General features: G+C 42.3%; 1 protein-coding gene across 2 annotated transcripts in view; it reads left to right on the top strand.

The window, feature by feature from the left end:
• The first annotated feature begins 9,257 nt into the window (after positions 1–9,257).
• The window catches only part of FAM20B (FAM20B glycosaminoglycan xylosylkinase), a 46,540-nt gene continuing 36,830 nt past the window's right edge, over positions 9,258–18,967 (top strand). Inside the window, exon 1 of one of the 2 annotated variants that reach the window (XM_049868442.1) lies at positions 9,258–9,386. The gene's annotated coding sequence lies outside the window, so the exon portion shown is untranslated. Of the gene's footprint in view, positions 9,387–13,005; positions 13,706–18,967 lie in introns of those variants that run through there. The other variant, XM_049868443.1, reaches the window with a different exon arrangement.

The raw sequence follows: 18,967 nt of genomic DNA on the forward strand, positions 1-18,967 counted from the left end.
GAAGATCGAATTTAGAAGAAAATAGAATATTGACAAGTACGGAATATAGGATATAGAATATAGAATATCGAAGAATATAGAAAGTAGAAGAATATTGATTATAACATATAGAAGAATATAGAAAGTAGAATATGGACTATAGAATATAGATTACAGAAGTATATAAAACATAGAGATTAGAAGGTAGAATATAGAATGTACAATTTAGAATATAGAAAAAAATGGAACAAAGAATGTAGAATGCAGAACATAGAGTATAGAATACACAAATGAGAATAGAGAAGATTAAAGAATATAGAAGAATTTAGAATATAAAATGTAGAATATAGAATACAGACTATAGAATATGGAAGAATATATATTATAGAACGTAGGAGAATATAGAATGTACAATATAAAATATAGAATATAGAAGAGTATAGAAAACAGAACACAGAAGTATATAAAATACAGAACATAGAATATAGAATATTGACGATGGAATACATAATATAGAATACAGAAAAATATAGTACATAGAAAAATACAGACTATAAAACATAGAACATCAAATATGGAACATAGACTACAGAGTATGGAATATTGAATATAGAATATAGAAGAACGTAGAATATAGAACATAGAATGGAGAATCTAGACTACAGAATACAGGATATAAAATATAGAATATAGAAGATTATAGATTATACAATATAGATTATGGAATATAGAATGTAAAATTAAAAAAAAAAAAAAGAAATACCATATGATCCTACAGTCCCACTCCTAGGAATATATCCTAGAGAAATAAGAGTCATCACACGAATAGATGTACATGCATGTTCATTGCAGCATTGTTCACAATAGCAAAAAGGATGGATACAACCTAGATGCCCATCAACAGATGAATGGATTAAAAAACTGTGGTACACACACACAAGGGAGTATTATGCAATGCTGAAGAACAACAGTGAATCTGTGAAGCATCTCATAACATGGATGCATCTGGAGGACATTATGTTGAGTGGAATAAGTCAATCACAAAAGGACAAATATTGTATGAGACCCCTACTGTAAAAACTCATGAAAAGGTGTACATACAAAAAGAAACAATCTTTGATGGTTATGAGGGCGGGGAGATGCTGGGATGCAAAAACACTTAACAGACAGTAGATAAGCGGTAACTTCTGTGAAGGGTAAGACAGTACACAACACTAGGGATGCCAGCACAACCTGTACAGGCAAGGCCATGGTAGCTCCACAGACACATCCAAACTCCCTGAGGGACTGAATTGCTGGGCTGGGGACTGTGGGTATCATGGTCTCAGGGAACATCTAGCTCAATTGGCATAAGAGTTTATAAAGAATATATTCTACACTCTACTTTGGTGAGTAGTATCCTGGGTCTTAAAAGCCTGTGAGCAGCCATCCAGGATACTCCACTGGTCTCACCCCTTCGGGAGCAAGGAAGAATGTAGAAAACTTAAGATATAAGGGAAAGATTAATCCAAAGGACTAATAGACCACATCTACCATGGCTTCCACCAGACTAAGTCCAGTACAACTAGGTGGTGCCCGGCTACCACCACTGACTGCTGTGACAGAGGTCATAATAGAGGGTCCCGGGCAGAGATGGAGAAAAATGTAGAACAAAATTCTAACTCAAAAAGAAAGACCAGACTTGCTGGCATGACAGAGACTGGAGAAACTCTGAAAGTATGGCCCCTGGACACCCTTTCAGCTCAGTAATGAGGCCACTCCTGAGGTTCACCTTCAGCCAAAGATTGAACAAGCCGTGCAACAAAACAAGACTAAAGGGGTGCACCGGCCCTGAGGCAGGGACTGGAAGGTAGGAGGGAACAGGAAAGCTGGTAATAGGGAACCCAGGGTTGAGAAAGGAGAGTATTGACATGTCATGGGGTTGTTAACCAATATCATACAATGATGTGTGTAGAAATTGTTTGATGAGAAACTAGCTTATTCTGTAAACCTTCATCTAAAGTTCAATAAAAAGTAAAAAAAAGAACCTCTAATACATATATATGTGTGTGTATATATATATATATATATATTTTTTGTTAATGCAATTGAAGGAGGGACAAAGTTCTCTCTGATTTGTTGTGTTCCTCAACACTTCTGGTTGTCTCATCCTTGGCCTGCTTCACTCATTCCCCTTTGTGGCTGGCAGCCATAGGCTTCTGAATGCTTAAGCCCCACTGAGAGGAAAGATGCAGAGGGTCTGATCCACCAAGGGCAGTATCTTAACCACCCAGGTCATTGGCTTCCTTGTCACATCTCTCTTACCTTCACTTACTACTGGGTGGGGGGTTGGAGAGAAATGACTAGTTTCCTGGTAGCAGGTGTTCTGAAAGACCAATCCACCTCCCTTTGAAAATAAAAATCAATTGCGCACATATTAGACCGAGGCATATGAAATTGCCAATATTCATCTAGTCTTGGCCTGTAAAAATGGCAGTTTCATATGGTTCAACCTGCTAAGTGATTCTGGCTTAGTCTCCAGTAGAGCAGTGGTTCCCAACCTTGGCTGCAAATGAGAATAACCTAGGTGCTTTTAACAAATACTCTTGCCAGGACCTCACCTGAAGACAATCAAATTTTAATCTTTGAGAATAGGGGCAGGCATGTTGCTGTTGTTAGTTACTGTTGAGTTGACTCCAACTCATGGTGGCCTAACATATTACAGAACAAAACACTACCTGGTCCTGTGCCATCTTCATGATATTGGTATCTTTGAGCCTATTGTTTTGGCTATTGTGTCAATCCATCCCACTGCGGGTTTCCCTTGTTTTTGTTGACCCTCTACTTTACCAAACATGATGTCCTTTTCTAGTGATTGTTCTTTCCTGATGATGTTCAAAGTACGTGAGTCAAAGTCTCACAATCCTCCCGTATAAGAAACGTTCTGGTTGTATTTCTTCTAAGACTGATTTGTTCATTCTTTTGGCAGGCCATGGTATGGTATATTCAAAATTCTTCAATATCACAGTTCAAAACTCATCAATTCTTCTTCTGTCTTCTTTTTCACTGCACAGCTTTTACGTGCATATGAGATGACTGAAAAGACACAAGGATGTTTTTTTAAAAGTTACTGTACGGCCAGATTGAGAACTGCCATTTTAGCACATTCCCGAGTCAAAGAGCCTTCTCCCTTAACTCCTTAACCTGTGGATGATGGAGGCTTGCTGGCTTTTTGTAAGAAAAGTTGGTAAGAGGAATTTGAGGGACCCAGAACTTTCATGTGACTGGCAGTGGTGACCCAAGAATTTCAAATACTTAAATGCCTTAAATTGAGTTAATAAAAATTCAAGATCTTCCATCACATCAAAAAAAATTTTTTTTCAAGTATGTTAAACAGCCATATGCATGTGGCATCATCCTAGACATATTACAAAATTACTCTTTTATGGGAATTAGCAATATTGTCTATACCGAATTTGCAGTATTGTCTATACCAAACCCATCGAAGAGCCTTCTGGCATTATAGAAGACATAACAAATTGGAAAATGTTCAAAGACATGGCCTTGGACATTCATTCAAGAGTGTATATACCACCACAAATTGTACATTTTGGAATGCTTAATTACATTACTGCAGCCATCCGTGCAATAAAGTGAAACATAGCTTTGAGAGCCATATCTCCTTTGCATTCTTATTAACTCTAAATGTTTAAAAATAATAACCTGTGTCCCTAATTTTTTTTTTTTTTTTTTGCTTCTAATGAGCAGATTTAATAATCAAATGGACGGATAAGTATATTTTCAAAAACTCTTTACTTCTTCAGCGTGAGTTGCTCAACTCTGCAAATATACTAAAAACCAGTGAACTGTACACTTTAAACAGTTAAGCTGTGCTGCTGTTGTTAGGTGCCACTGAGTTGGTTCCGACTCACAGTGACCTATGTACAACAGAACAAAACACTGCCTGGTCCTGCACCATCCTCACAGTCATTGCTATGTTTGAGCCCATTGTTGCAGCCACTGCATCAACCCATTTGGTTTAGGGTCTTCCACTTTTTTGCTGACCCCTCTACTTTACCAAGCATGATACCCTTCTCCAGGGGCTAGTCCCTCCTGATAACATGTCCAAAGTACGTGAGACAAAGTCTCACCATCCTTGGTTCTAAGGATCATCCTGGCTGTACTTCTTCCAAGACAGATTAGTTTATTCTTCTGGCATGGTATATTCAATATTCTTCGCCAACATCATAATTTAAACATATCGATTCTTCTTCAATTTTCCTTATTCATTGTCCAGCTTCCGTGTGCATATAAGGCAATTGAAAATACCAATGGCTTGGGTCAGGAGCACCTTAGTCCTCATGGCAACATCTTTGCTTTTTAACAGGTCTTTTGCAGATTTGCCCAATGCAATATGTCGGTTGATTTCCTGACTGCTGCTATCATGGGCATTGGTTGTGGATCCAAATAAAATGAAATTCTTGACAACTTCAATATTTTCTCCTTTTTTCATGATGTTGCTTATTGGTCCAGTTGTGAGAGTTTTTATTTTCTTTATATTGAGGTGTAATCCATACTGAAGGCTGTAGTCTTTGATCTTCACCAGTAAGTGCTTCAAGTCCTGTTCCCTTTCAGCAAGTAAGGTTGTGTCATCTGCATATGGTAGGTTGTTAATGAGTCTTCCTCCAATCCTGATCTCATGTTCTTCTTCACACAGTCCAGTTTCTCAGATTATTTGCTTAGCATACAGATGGAATAATTATGGTGAAGGGATACAACCCTGACACATACTTTTCTTGATTTTAAACAGTGCAGTATCCCCTTGTTCTGTTGGAATGACTGCCTCTTGGTCCATGTACAGTTCCACATGTACACAATGAAGTGTTCTGGAATTCCCATTCTTCACAATGTTATCCATAACATTGGGTGTGTCTGTTTTGTATGTGGTTTTATAAAGCTGTCACTGGGACTTGAAAGGTTCTCTGATCGACACTGACAGAGGTGCCATGCGAAGGGTTGAGTGAGTGGTCCCGTTGCTGTAAACGAGGGGAGGGCCAGGAGTAGCTCTGCAGAGCTGGTGGCAAAATGAAAGAAATGAGTTTGGCCATTTGGGAAAGAAATGCAGAGGGGCTGTCTACTGAGAGCCAATGCAGAGAATAGACTTGTGGCACACACTCCTAGCAGGGAACAAAGGGACATGTGTGCTCCTTCACTCACTTTTCTTCCTGTCACTGTCACCCTCTCCCCAGGCTTCTAGCACCTTGGAACAGAGTCAGCTTTCCTATAGCTCCTCTCAACTTTCTAGATGTAGAATTAATGTAATTAGCTTTAATGGGACCCATCAATGTGAGTGTACTAATTGGGTTAAAATAATCTGTGTGTGTTTTATGTTTGTGTGTGCAGGCACCACGAGATCTTATACTTTGGGTTGTGGGACTGTTATTTGAGTCCTGGGGCTTACAAATTGGCAGAGATTTGGAAATTCTGAAACAGTTCAAGGAAAATGTTTACACCTACCATAGGGCTAAGAAAGAAACCTCCAGGGCTCCTGGTTTCCCACCTCAGCCAATCCTGCTCTTCCTAAAACTCTCTTTTTTCAAGTGTTGCGTGTGTACCATGTGCCATGAACAGTGTTAGTGCTACAGAAGACACAGACATGAATAAAGCACTGTCCTCAGCCTCAAGGGGTTTACAGTCCAGTGGAACGGGGTCAGATATAGCCCCAAAGGCTTCAATATAAACGATACCACAAGAGAGGTGCAAAGACAGTACTGGATCTCAGAAGCAGAGGAAAGCACACACAGTTGGAAAGGTCAGGAGAGGTTACATGAGCAAGCGGCTTTTGAGAGCCATGTAACATTTTCATGGGTGGACCCTGGGGTGGGGGTGAAGTGGGAGTGCAGGAGGAAGAACCGGTGTGATCATACCAATAGGGGTGGAGGATGGAGGACGGGGAGTGTGCAGAGGGCAAGTGGGCCCTTTAGGGCAGAGGGTAAGGAATTAGCAGACCACGGGCCTGAAAAGGTGGACTGGGACCGTGAATGCAAGCAGAGGAGTTTCTGTCCCATTCAGCAGGTCACAGACATGCCACTGGAGGGTTTCACTCAAGGGCCTAATAACCAACAGAACCACGCCGTTCTTGGCTGGAGAGGGACCCGCCAAATTCCAATCCTGGTTTCAACTCAGTGCACTTCAACACATCACATGAAGAAGGTTCTCTGCATGAGGCACTCCACACGTGGAATATAAAGATGAAATAAAGTTGTAATTTGTGTCCTAAAGAGCCTTGTAGTTTGGTAACAGGGGATAGAGAGGGGAACGGGAGATTAGATAAAGACACCTGCAACCACAACACATCACAGAGTGAGAGAAGCATCTTGGGGGTCTTAGCAAAGTGCTCAGATCTTCCTGCTAGGGCTCTGCTTGACTTTTCATTCTATTTCTCAATGACAGATTGTGAGCCTGTAAAGGATGAAAATCAGACCTTCTTCACCTTTGCATGGCCTGGCTCTAGGTCAGTGCCCGGCACTTGGTAGATATTCATTAAATGAATGAGTGAACGAACGGTTCTTCCATTATGGATCATCTGCTGAGGATATGTGTCTCTAAGTTCACGCGGTGCTACCTGACTTTGGTTCATAATGTCCCTCTATTCTCTCACCTGTTTTTTGCTCATCTCAAGTTCCTTCCCTGACACACCAACCCACATTGTCTTCCTGGACTCTGATTCTTTCAGCCATCACAGAGTCTGTGCTGCAAAATTTAAGTGTCCCGTGTTCCCTGCAGCTGCTTCCTGTGTGCTGGTGATACAAACCCTCTGATGGCAGAGTCCCCTTCTTAAATGACTGTACCTGCTAAATACCTAGAATACAGTGGCTGTTGATTGGTTGGGAAATAAGACCCATATTAGGAGGAGGGAGGAGAAACGAAAGTCGTGAAGGGTCAGGCACAATCACAAAGAGCCTAGGTAATGTGGCCTGGTGAAGAGAAAACTGGGGGACAGAACAACTTTGCTGTCTGAAAGCCTTTGACACAGAGGCCCATGGCTCTTCTTTTCTGAGGACAGAGAGGAGGAAGGGTGTCTGTCCGGCAGCTGAAAGTCCTAAAGACAGGCACTCATCTGTCCAGGAAGCTGAGGCAGCAAGAAGGCTGGCCTTCTGAGCAGTGACAGTAGGAGAGTCCAGCTCGTCATCCTTGTCAGTTACAGGCAAGAAAGGTAAAGGGTCTTAGGGAACTGTTGATTTACCCTTTTGCTTTCAGATCTCTGGATGTGATGAGCAAGGTTCAAGGGGATTAGCTGTCTGTAGGTAGACTAATGTTCCTGTTTAGAGATATACACTAGACTCTCATTACCGTACAGCTCATTTTCCCAAGGATTGTGTAATCCATGGTCAGAAAAGATTCCTAATCCTTTTCAACTATATCCAGAAAAAGGTTTATCCAATGCCTTCTGCACATGACTGTACACTCCTTGCAGTGATTAATGCTTCCTTCAGAGGGGTTGCCTCCCTAAGTAGACTGTCAGGGGCTGGTAACCAACCCAATTATTTCTCTAGGATCTCTTGATAGTAAACACATACATGAATAATAACTAATATTACACAACAATTTGAAAAGTACTTTTCCCACACATTTCCTAATATAAGCCTGATAACAACTCTTTGAAGTAGAGACTATGATTAACTCATTTTCCTGTTAAGGACATGGATGCTCAGAGAGGTTAAATGGCATGCTCAGTATCATAAAGTCAGTAAGGAGTTTTTCCCACTATACCTTGCTGCTTAAATGAACAATGTAATCTGAAAAGGTGTCAGCTCGGTCTTTTCCCCATCACACATCTTATCCCATGGAGAAATGTGCATTATAATGTTTTGGAGTCAGACACACTAAGTTTAGGAAATGGTGAATGAATGAATGAATGAATGCATTATATAGTAAGCAGATTGTCTTAGTCATCTACTGTTGCTGTAACAGAAATACCACAAGTGGATGGCTTCAACAAAGAGAAGTTTATTCTGTCGCAGCCCAGTAGGCTAGAAGTCCGAAATCAGGACACTGGCTCCAGGGGAAGGCTCTGTCTGTTGGCTCTGCAGAGAGGTCCTTATCATCAATCTTCCCTTGGTCTGGGGACACCCCAGCACAGGAACTGCAGGTCGAAAGGATGAACTCTGCTCCTGGCACTGCTTTTTTGGTGGTATGAGGTTCCCCCATCTCTCTGCTAACTTCTCTCTTTTATATCTCAAAAGAGATTGACTTAAGACATTACCTAATCTTGTAGGCCTCATCAATATAACTGCCGCTAATCCATCTTATTACATTAAATGAAATTATTATAAAATATAACTGCCGCTAATCCATCTTATTACATTAAATGAAATTATTATAAAATTAAATTAAATAGGATTTACAACATATAGGGAAATCACATCAGAAGATAAAATGGTAGACAACCATACAAGGGAGTCATGACCTATCCAAGTTGACAGATATTTTGGGGGGACACAATATAATCCATGACACAGACACTCTGTATGAACTCAGAGTAAAGAACTTAGGGGAAGCGAGAATCTTTCATTCAAACTATTTACTGGGAGCCTACTGGGTGTTGGGCATTAGAGACTCACCCAGGCATGACGACCCTGCCCTCGTGGGGCTTACACGTAGTCCAGTGCAAGAGACAGCCGTTAAACAGCTAATCATATAGTAAATTAATCACAATTTTGTTAAACGCTATTAAAAGCTTGTAGCAAGGAACTGTGCTCTGGTTTGAGGGAAAAGAAATTTGTGTAGGAAGGCTGGCTGGCCTCTTTGGATAGGCAGAACTTCCAGGCAGAAGTCCGGTAAATCAAAAGGGCAAAAGAAGGGAAATTGCTTGTCACAAATAGAAGTTGGCCGGGGTACTCCAACTCTCCAGGCCCGTTGCCTGGCTGCCTATCTGCCCAAGACGAGCGAGAAGGAAAAAGCAAGGCAAGAGAGAGGCCAGTTTATGTAAGCGGGGCAGGGCGGCGGGGAAATGAAGTAGAAACGGAGGTGAGCTGGCGCTGATAAAGGGTGAAGAGGTCCCAGCCCGGGACGGAATGGGTTAAAGAGGGGCAGTCCCGAGCGCGGTCAGTAGGACCCGCCCACCGGAGTACGGGGGCGGGGCCGCGCCGAGTGAGCCCTTGGATTGGTCGCGAGGAAGGCGTTACGCTAGGACGGTACCAACAGCCCGGGGCTGCGAGGAGAGGGGGTGGGTGTGGGACGGCCGGCTCTGCGCAGGGAGAGGTGGCCGGGGAATGGCCCGGCCGGGGATGGGCGGGAGCCGCAGTGGCGGCGGCGGCTGGAGGCGGTGAGCGCGGCGTGGGGCTGCCCCTCCCCGGAGGCGGCGGGGGCGGCCGGGCCGCGCCGCACCGCGCCGGCGGCCATGGAGCGAGCCTAGGGCCCGGCAGGTGAGCGGCGTGGGGGCGGGGGCGGGGACGGGCGCGGGGGCGGGCGTGCGACCCCTGCCCCGGCCCGACGGGCGGGAAAGTGTGGGCAGGCACGCGGGCGGGGCGCGGTGCGTGGCGCGCGCCGGGCAACGGCCGCCTGGGGGCGGGGAGCCTCCCTGAGGGGCCGGGCGCTCGCGCCCGAGGGGTCCGGGAGCAGCCGCGGGCGGGTCCCTGCCGTGGAGACAGGCCGGGTGCCGCACTCCTGCGGGCGTTCGCGGGTCACGGCTGAGGGGACGCGGCCTCGGCTGCTCCTCCCCGCCCCGACGGAGGCGCGGGCCTTACCTGGGGGCGCCTCGGGCCGCCCGGGGTCCTTCTAGTGACCAGCCCTTGCGCCCGGGCGCGGTCCATGGAGGCGCCTGGCCCAGGTGCCGCCCTCGCGTCCCTCCGAGCGCCCGTTGCTGCGGCCTGGGGAGGGGCGCGCGCCCGCTGGGTCCCTGCCGGGCCCGCCTCGTGGCCGAGAAGCGCAAGCGACCTGCAGGCGGGGGCGGCAGTGCCCTGGGTTCGGGGCTTGTGTCCCGCGCTCGCAGTCGGGCACAACTTAAGGAAATGATAGGGTACTCCACAGTGGGTTGCGCTTGAGATTTCGTTTCCGGGTGTGATGGCCCCACGATTAAGAGCGACCCAAAGCGTTGCTATTAACGATGAATGTGAGCAGTTGTCAAGCTTCATCCCTGATTGTGGAGTCTGATAAGAGATTCTGTCTAATCACACTTCTGTTACGTGCAAGTCTCCGGGTGGGCAGAGAAGGATGTTGGAGGGAGAGTGGAGGGGACAGAGCATGGTTAGTCGTTATGGAATCAATAGTTTTTTTTTAAAGACCATGTCACCTTTTGGATGGGTGAGGAGTTTGTAATTTGGAGAATGAGAGATGCTTGATACTGCTACTTACAGAGACAGGAGCCAGGTATCAGTATCATCCCCACCCAGCCAGTTTCCTTCTGAGGTTTGATTTCTCATCTTGAAAAGAGGTTGGACTCTGGGTCTTTTAGCTTTTAAATTCTGGGACTTATAAATCTGTAATCTGATAAAGTTAACATTGTTGTTTACTATGTCTATCCTCCTTGTGTTATAAATTCATGTATAAATTTAACTTTTTTTTTTTAATTGGGTTAGAGACCTCAGTATGCTTGTGTTTTACAAACATTCCATGAGTGTATGCAGGACCTTTGAGCTAAGCAACTTAGAGCATTTCCATATATATTATTTGTCACCAGGACATGTCTTTGAGAAATTGAGGTACAAATGTTAAAGATGCTAAATTGTTTGCCTAGGCTCAAAAACAGTCTAAGTTAGATTTTAAAAGTAATGCTTTCCAGTAATAACTTTTCTGAACTTTGTGAAGATATTGTACTTTGGACCCTAGAACCATGTAATAGAGGCCCTTCCACATTTGAAGGTGCTTGTTAAAGGAGAATAAAAAGGTAAAAAAGAAAAACAAGGGGAATGAAAAGGCACAAGCAAGTAATTCAGACTCAGCCTCACTACTAAATAAAGTGCAACAATAGAAATGGATGGAGGTAAAAGATGATGGAGAAATCTTGGAGTTCACCACTTTCCATCTCTCTGGCTGGTAAAAATGTGAGATTGATTTGTTCCGTTTGTTTCTTTAGAACTAGTAGGCAAATCACTACATTTTGGTTAAAGAATGAAAACATATGCCCTACTTTATCTTCCTGGGTACTTTGGACTAGGAAGCAAACAAAAAAAAATCACTATTTCTATCTTTATTTTTCACAATACTTTATATCATAGAACTGTTTTATGTTGAGTTGATAATTTTTAGAAATTCTCTTGATTTCCATTTGTAGATTTCAACTCTTTGACACTGTCTTGAAGCTTCTGCTTTTTATCTTTTCTGAATTTCTAAATGAAATTTTCTTTGTTTCCTTTACTTTTAGCTTCCTGTACTTTGTGTGACTGTCATTTCAGTGGTATAAACCCAAGATCCTTCCATTCTTGAATTGATAACTTTTTAATATAGCTAACCACAGTGGTCTCTTGGTGATCGCTACCATTTCATAATAGAAAAAGTAGGTTCTCTTTGTATTCTTTGGTCGCAGTTGCAAACAAAAAGGAGAATCTTCTGATGATGGACGTAAGGTCACTCTGTGGGACTAAGTGCCAGATGGTTTGTGAATTGGGATGGGGACCACAGTTAGCATGAGACAGTACAGTTTGTTTTAATAGTTACGACAATCAGCATACTTTTCTTTCTGCACCTAACAGTGCCTACTGCATAGTAGGCATGCAGGAAATATTCATTAGTTGAACGAATGAATGGGAAACAGTAGGGTGTAGGGGAAATATTCTAGTGATTGTATTAAATTGTTTAGTTCCTCTTTTTGTCAAAACAAAAACCAAGAAAATTTATTTCTGACTCCTGTTGAAAATATTCTGTTGAGATGGGTTTCTGAAAAGACCTTTACTTGCTGGAGCTGCCTGAGATTCTATGATTATATGGTTCTCCAGCTACATGCAGGCCTGGGAGCAGCCTGTGGTGCTCAGGTAAGATGTGGCTTCACAGACTTGCACCTCCTCTGGCTAGGCCACCTAAGCCATTGGCTTGGTAGTCAATACTTTAGCATTAATAGAAGAATCTAGAGCTCTTGGTATTGGCCCTGCCAGTGGCATTGATCTTGACTGCCCATATTCTTGTCCCTCATGTGGAGAGACAAAATAGGAGAGGGTGCTTCTTGAGGAACCCTGGTGGCACAGCAGTCTGCTTCCATAAAGATTTATAGCCTTGGAAACCCCATGGGGCAGTTCTACTCTGTCCTGTAGAAAAAACCGCTGAAACATAAATGCACCTGTACAGAATATAAGTTCACTATCTAAACCAAGGATGAGAAACAAAAAAGTTCTTTGGCAGCCCAAATAGTGGTTACAAAGTTCATACACTAATACTTGATGGAATTGACTCAAGGGCAACAGGTTTTGGGTGAGGTGCTTCTCCAGCAGCTCCTCCTTCCGCATGTATATATTTCTCACTCTCCTCCTTCCTTGAGCTGCCTCTAACCCTCAAGGCCACTGCATGATTTCTTTAGTGGCATGGACCTGGTGTGCAGGGCAGAAGGTCTTACTCTACTACTGAAGCCAGCTTCTGACCAGCCTACAGTGTCAACGTGACTGCTAGAATCGCCTAGAAGAGAATGTAATGCACAGATCTCACTTCTGATTTTTGTCTTTCTTATCAAAAACAAAAGTACGCCTAGCTCTGGACTTGAAGAATCTTGAGGTGAGTGTGTCATTCCATTCTGAGAAATGGAGGCTTATGCAGAAAGGAGACGTTGAGCTTTGGTGTATGTTTGGGGTCCACATTTTCTGGCCAGGTAACAACCCTTGGGAGGGGTTTTTACTTGGGGTACATTAGAAAATGTCAAGGATTTATGAGTCGGAATCGACTCGACGGCAGTGGGTTTTGGTGGTGGGAAAGCGGGCAGAACGAAGTAGAAGATCCCTATCATTCTGTGCTCTCAAATGTTGACTTTCTGCTTTAGCAACACACTGCATTTACCTAGTATTGTTAGGAAATAGGGTATTTTGTGCCATAGTTCTTATTTTAGCTACACTTTTTGTAGAAAAACTTTTTATAATGTATTACATAGTTTGTTTCCTTTTTAAACAATATACTGTAACCTTTTTTTGTTGATTCAAGGTAATGACTGCCAGTGTCAATTACTGACATGATCAAGTGATGCTTTGAGGTGATTGAAATATGTAGATTGTTTGTTCATCCTGCTTTTTGAATTCTTATATATACTTTTTATAGTCAGTCTGTCTCTTTTTCCAGGATGGGAAAGCTGTACTTTTGCTGCTGTTGGTGTCCCTGCCGCCCTCTCTTAAATATACAGCTTCTGATCTTCTGTGGAGTAGGAACCAAGATAACTGCCTCCTGAAATTGAATGTCAAACGGCTAAATAGGCACTGGAGTCTATTGGCTTTTGTCTGAGTATTAGTGTATGAACTTGGTAACCACTGTTTTGGCTGCCCAAAGACCTTTTTTGTTTATTTCTTGTTTCTCATCCTTGGTTTAGGTAGTGAACTTAAGTTCTGTATAGGTACATTTATGTTTCGGTAGTTCTTTCTGTAGAAAAAAGAAAATAATATGGAAGTACTAGCGTTGGTTCTCATTTCAGAAAGCATTGCCAAAAATACGTGAAGATCTGGTTCCAGCCCTGTCTTGCTTCATTCCTGGGTAGTGTCCTGGGCCATCTCCATTCTTCCTCTTGGCATTTCTAGATTGGTGTCTGCTCCCACTTCGAACCACCACAAGGAACCAGGTTAGCAGTAACAGTGGCCTTGAAAGGTGAAAGAAAGGTATACAGAAGGCAGCTGTTTTAAATTGAGCGTATAAAGTTGATATGCATATTAGATATTTCAGCATTTTGACTGTACTGTATATATGAATTTGTTACAGGGCTTATTTTCCCCATGTCAGTAACGGGCCATCTTTAAATCAAAGAATTGATGGTTCAGAATAAATTCTTATAAAGGCGTTTTTCTTTTGCTCTACACTTCTTTTATTCAACAAGCATTTATTGAGTACCTCTCATACGCCTTGCATTGTGCTAGGTTACTTGGAAAACAAAGAGGGTAACATGTTCCCTATACCCAAGGAGTTCCCAGTATAGTAGAGACAGGCATGCCAAGAATGGATGAATGAACGAAAATATTCATATTTACAAAGTGGTCATACTTGAAGCTGCCCAGCCAGAATTGCAGCACAGACCTGCTTCGGGTTCTACTATTTCTGAAAGTGGTCTTGTGTGGCCTGTGTGGCTTAATACAATCTAGAACATAAGGTTTAAAATGTGAGGTGTTATTGTGTAAAGCTTATATACCTTTTCAAGAGCTGTAGTGAGATGAACAGTAACAATGGAAAGCATAAGAAAATCTGCTTTAAATTATTTTATTTAAAATTCCATGTTTCCACACTATACAGGAATTGTATTCTATAAGATAGCCTTAAGTGGTGGTTATGTACCGACAGCTTGGGCAGTGAAACATCTAGAACCCAGGAAGCTTCGTTATACCTGGCCCATTTAAAGCAGAATGCAAATTCCTAGACGTTTCTAGAGTTTCTAGATCAGTGTGCACTGCCTATATTAGTTTTTTAGAATAAATCTCACCAGCAGTATGAGCTAAGTGTCCCATCCCCATGCCCAAGGAAGAGTGCTAGAGAGTTGCTCTAAATCAAGGTTTAAATGGGGTGAGGTATAGGAATTAAATTTTTTTCAAAGAGGGAACAAACACTCTTTAATATCTGTTCCATTTGTACTCTCACACCCAGGAAGAAAGGCTACCTTAATGCCTCATTAATGCCTGGTAATCGTTTTGGTTGGCATCCTTCACAGGGGACTATTAGAGGATTTCACATAAGAGATTCTGAGTTTATAGATACAACTGTTTAAGTGGAAATGAAAACAGTGAGGAAAATCCAATGCCGGGACCAAATTGGACTATAAGAATCAGATTTTTTATACCAGTAACTCTAAGTTGCTCTTAAGAGCTTTACTTTTTAGGACATATGAAGCTGTCATCTTTAAAGCACAGAGCTAATTTTCCAAGCTGAAGAATATTGTGAAGTGCATTCTCTTTCAACCTTTTTCTAACATAGAACAAGTTCATGCTTCCCATCTGTTTCAGTTACATTGAATGTAGTAGAACTGAGCGTCATAGAGAAAAGAAACAGGCTGGTGAGATTAATAACACAGCCTCCCAGTCTTCTACTTCACGTGGTGCCCACTCTGAAAATGTCTTTTTGCCTGGTCTTATCTGCTCCTCAAACTCGGGAAAGGGTTTGGTTTATGGATTCAAGACAACTAATTACCCTTAAACTCTTAGCAATGCAATGTGTGTATTCAGTTCCTGATTATGTAACTGAGAAGACAAAGTATGGGATGTTGACTCCAGTCAGGGTAATTTTCTTTGTCATTCGTTCTCCTCGCAGGAGATCATCTTTGGATTTATGGTAAGATAATAATGATTAACACTTACTGAACGATTACTGTGGGTCATCCAGGTACTAATCTTAGCACAGCACCTGTAGCAATGTCATTCATTCTTAACAGCAACCCTGTGAATCAGGTAATATGCTCTGGTTTCCATTTTTCGCATGCTGCAGCTGAGGCCCAGAGGTTAGTTAAATCACTTTCTCAGGCCCCACGGTAGGTGGTAAGGCAGGCATTCAGCCTTTTCCATTCTGAATCCGATGCACGTGCCCTTAACCACTCTGCTATAGAAGAGCTTACTTATACCGAGAATAAGAGGGTGAATGAAGAAGCTGTTTCTTGAGTGGAGAATTAGCCAGGAAGGAAAAAACATACATAGGAATGCTGATTAATGATGACACTTGGCATTGGTTTTTATTTTTAGTGAAGACTTCTTATTTGAAGATGAAAAGGAAGAAGGATGTGCTGTTGTGGCAGGCAGCGGGTGGCCGTGCAGGAGTGGGCTGGTTTTCTCTGGGTACTGTACTTGCGATTTATTCAGGTAATAAACACTTGATGCTGTTCAGTATTGGAGGTTTTGACTTCCTGGATAGAAGCACACAATGCGAAGTGGAAAGATACCTGAATGCTCTTAATTTTACTTCTAATCATTGCCACTAACCATCAGGAAAGACTGCATTATTTCAAGGGGGAAGGAGATGGAAACTCTTAACAGCTAATAATGTAGCACATTGCTCTAATGGCACTACCAGTTAAAAAACAAAGGAGCAATATGTCAGACTCAGCCCAGGGTGAAAACGGGCATATGTGTTTTGTACTGATGGATTGTGATCTTTGCTGCCGTTTAGGTTACGGCTGAACTATAAAGATTAGGCTTTATAAACTGAACATGTGAGTCGTGTGTGTGTGTGAGGTTAGCCTTGACTGCTCTGCACAGGACTGAGTAGGGCTCTAAAGTATGTAAATAGATTTTAGCAAATATTCCAGTTGAGAGTCTATTTCTTCCTGTGTTACCTTTGAAAGACCTTAATTATGTATCTCCGTAAACATCTATAGTGGAGGCAGAAAAGAAGTAGAAATGGCGTATAACTTTAATAATGATTTTATTGCTTTGTAGAAGGCACTAAGAATCATTTACAAATATTACCTGACAATTTATTATCAGTCTAGTCTGTTTTTATTTTCAGTGGCTAATTTAATGTTTTCCCCCTCCCTGGGAGAATTGCTTTTAATTACACAATTTATTTCCCTATGTCCTCTTCCCTGGTATTTTTAATATCCCCCAAATAGTTGATAGGGCTAAAATAGATGTGAGAATATTGGATTTTTTTCCAGGCTGCCACATTGGACAGTAGTAAAAGGCGAGGGATCTTAAAAAGGATGAATACTGAATAAGGAGTTGTAATACTTATCTATTGCTGATTTACAAACCATCCCAAAATTCAGCAGCTTAACCAAAAAAAACCAAACCCAGTGCCATCGAGTCGATTCCGACTCATAGCGACCCTATATATTAGCAGCTTAAGACAGTAATTTATTATTTCTCATAAATATGTAGCTCAGCAGGGCTCAGCTAGTTGGCTTTTCTGCCCACATGGTACAGGCTGGGGTCACATGTGTGAGTATGTTCAGCTGGGACCTCATCTGGGGCAGGAATGTCCTCTATTGTGTCTGGCACCTCAGCCAGGGTGACCAGAATAGCTGGGACTGGCTGGGCCCCTGTCTCCATATAGGCCTCTCATCATTCAGTAGGCTAGCCTGAGCGTCCTTATGTGATGGCTAGATCCCGAAAGAGCAAAAGTAGAAGCTGCCAGCTGCTTTAATGCTTAGGCCCAGAACTGGCACACAGTCACTTCCGCAGCGTTCTGTTGGTCAAGGCAAATTACAAAGCCAGCCCAGATTTAGGGGGAGGAAAAATAGACTCTACCTCTTGATGGAAGGCAGTGTCCATCTTTACAGATAATCAACCGGAAAACTCTTACCTAAATTCACTTCTTACTGCTTGTACCCACTGAATCTTCAGAGGCTTGCTGAAACCAATGGTTACCAAGGAAGAAGTTTGTAGATTGGTCCTTGTAGTTCCTATTCAGGATCAAGGGCAGGGAGATTGTGTGAGTAAATATGATTATATAAAAAAAAAAACAAACAGTAAAACCTGTGAAAGCCAGAACCTGGGTCAGGCAGAGACCTGTCAGAGAAGGAAAACTAAAATATTTTTCACTAAAATGAGCTACAGAAAAGTGGTAAGACTGCACCCTGTCAAAGTTGGGAAACTTGTAAGACCCGGAAAAACAAGGCAGTGCCGTGGAATTCCAGCTCTCATAGGTTTCACAGTAATTGTTTAATAAATTCCACGCCCTTGCCACAAATCTTTGTTGATAGCCCTCTGTATGAAATGTTCATACTGAACATTTTCCTTGTCATGCTTAACACTCACAAGGCATGTTATAGTTCCATTCATGTGGCAAGAACTTGGTTAGACCATTGAATTGGAAACATGCAAAAAGGTTATTACTAAAACTTACACTTTTAGTTTCTGTGAGCAAAGGTTGAGATTTTTTATTTAGCCATCATATACAGAAGCCTACTGAATGATGAGAGAGACCTTTATGGAGAGGGACCCAGCCAGTCCTTGCTATTCTGGCCATGCCAGCTGAGGTGCCAGACACAAAAGTAAAGCCATACAGGACATTGTGTGACCTGTGAAGTTACCTCTTAATCAGAGGGAGATTCAAGGGGACACTGCTATTATGGGGCTTGGAACCTCACTGGTGGCTTGTGGGAACCTCTAGGAAGGTAGTAAGTGTGAGGTCAGGTGTTCTTATGTTCCTCAGCAACTGTGTACATTGAACCTCATCCATCATGCCATGACTTACAGGCCTCGGCACTGACATATTTTCCTTTATATGTTCCTCCAAACGTCAGCCAGATTCTTAGTTATCAGACTTAGTTCTCACATTTTTCTGTGGAATCTCTATCTCCTCTCCCAAAGCAATTTTATAGTCATAAGTTTGTCCTTATAAAACCTTTATCAAACATGTGTAGTGTTTGTACGTGTGTGTGTGTATAGAACGAAAGTAATTGAGCCTTTAAAGCAAGCCCCATTTAGCTTACAGAGCTGAGAATAAAACCAAGATTAAGTAGGAAAATTTTCTAAAGGTCTACCTTCTACAGTTCCAATCTGGGCGTTCATGCTGCATTTTGGTGTGAAAACTATTTTTAAATGTACCATTTGCGCTGCCTTTTTTTTTAATATTAAACATAATTTGAGTTATTACCTTGCGTGTGCCTATTTGTTCTTTGAGGTAGGCTCAGTCCCACAAAATAGAAACATTAAGATAAATGACCGTAATATAACTGGACAGTGTTAGACTCTTTGAGGCATTTATGGGAGGAGGTAAGGGCATGAAAAAAGGCAGGCAGATTCCTTTGGGATTACAAGTGAACTTTTCTGAATAGTTTGGAATGTACCCAGTGATTTTGCTTTAATTTCCTTAGATCTGAAATGGCGGATCCTTTTAGAAGCTCAGTTTGCAGAGGGTATAGTATGCTGCTCGTCTCAAATAAGAGAGAAAGCTAATATAGCATGGA

Source organism: Elephas maximus, chromosome 24, assembly GCF_024166365.1.
Source record: "Elephas maximus indicus isolate mEleMax1 chromosome 24, mEleMax1 primary haplotype, whole genome shotgun sequence".
NCBI classification, from domain to species: domain Eukaryota; kingdom Metazoa; phylum Chordata; class Mammalia; order Proboscidea; family Elephantidae; genus Elephas; species Elephas maximus.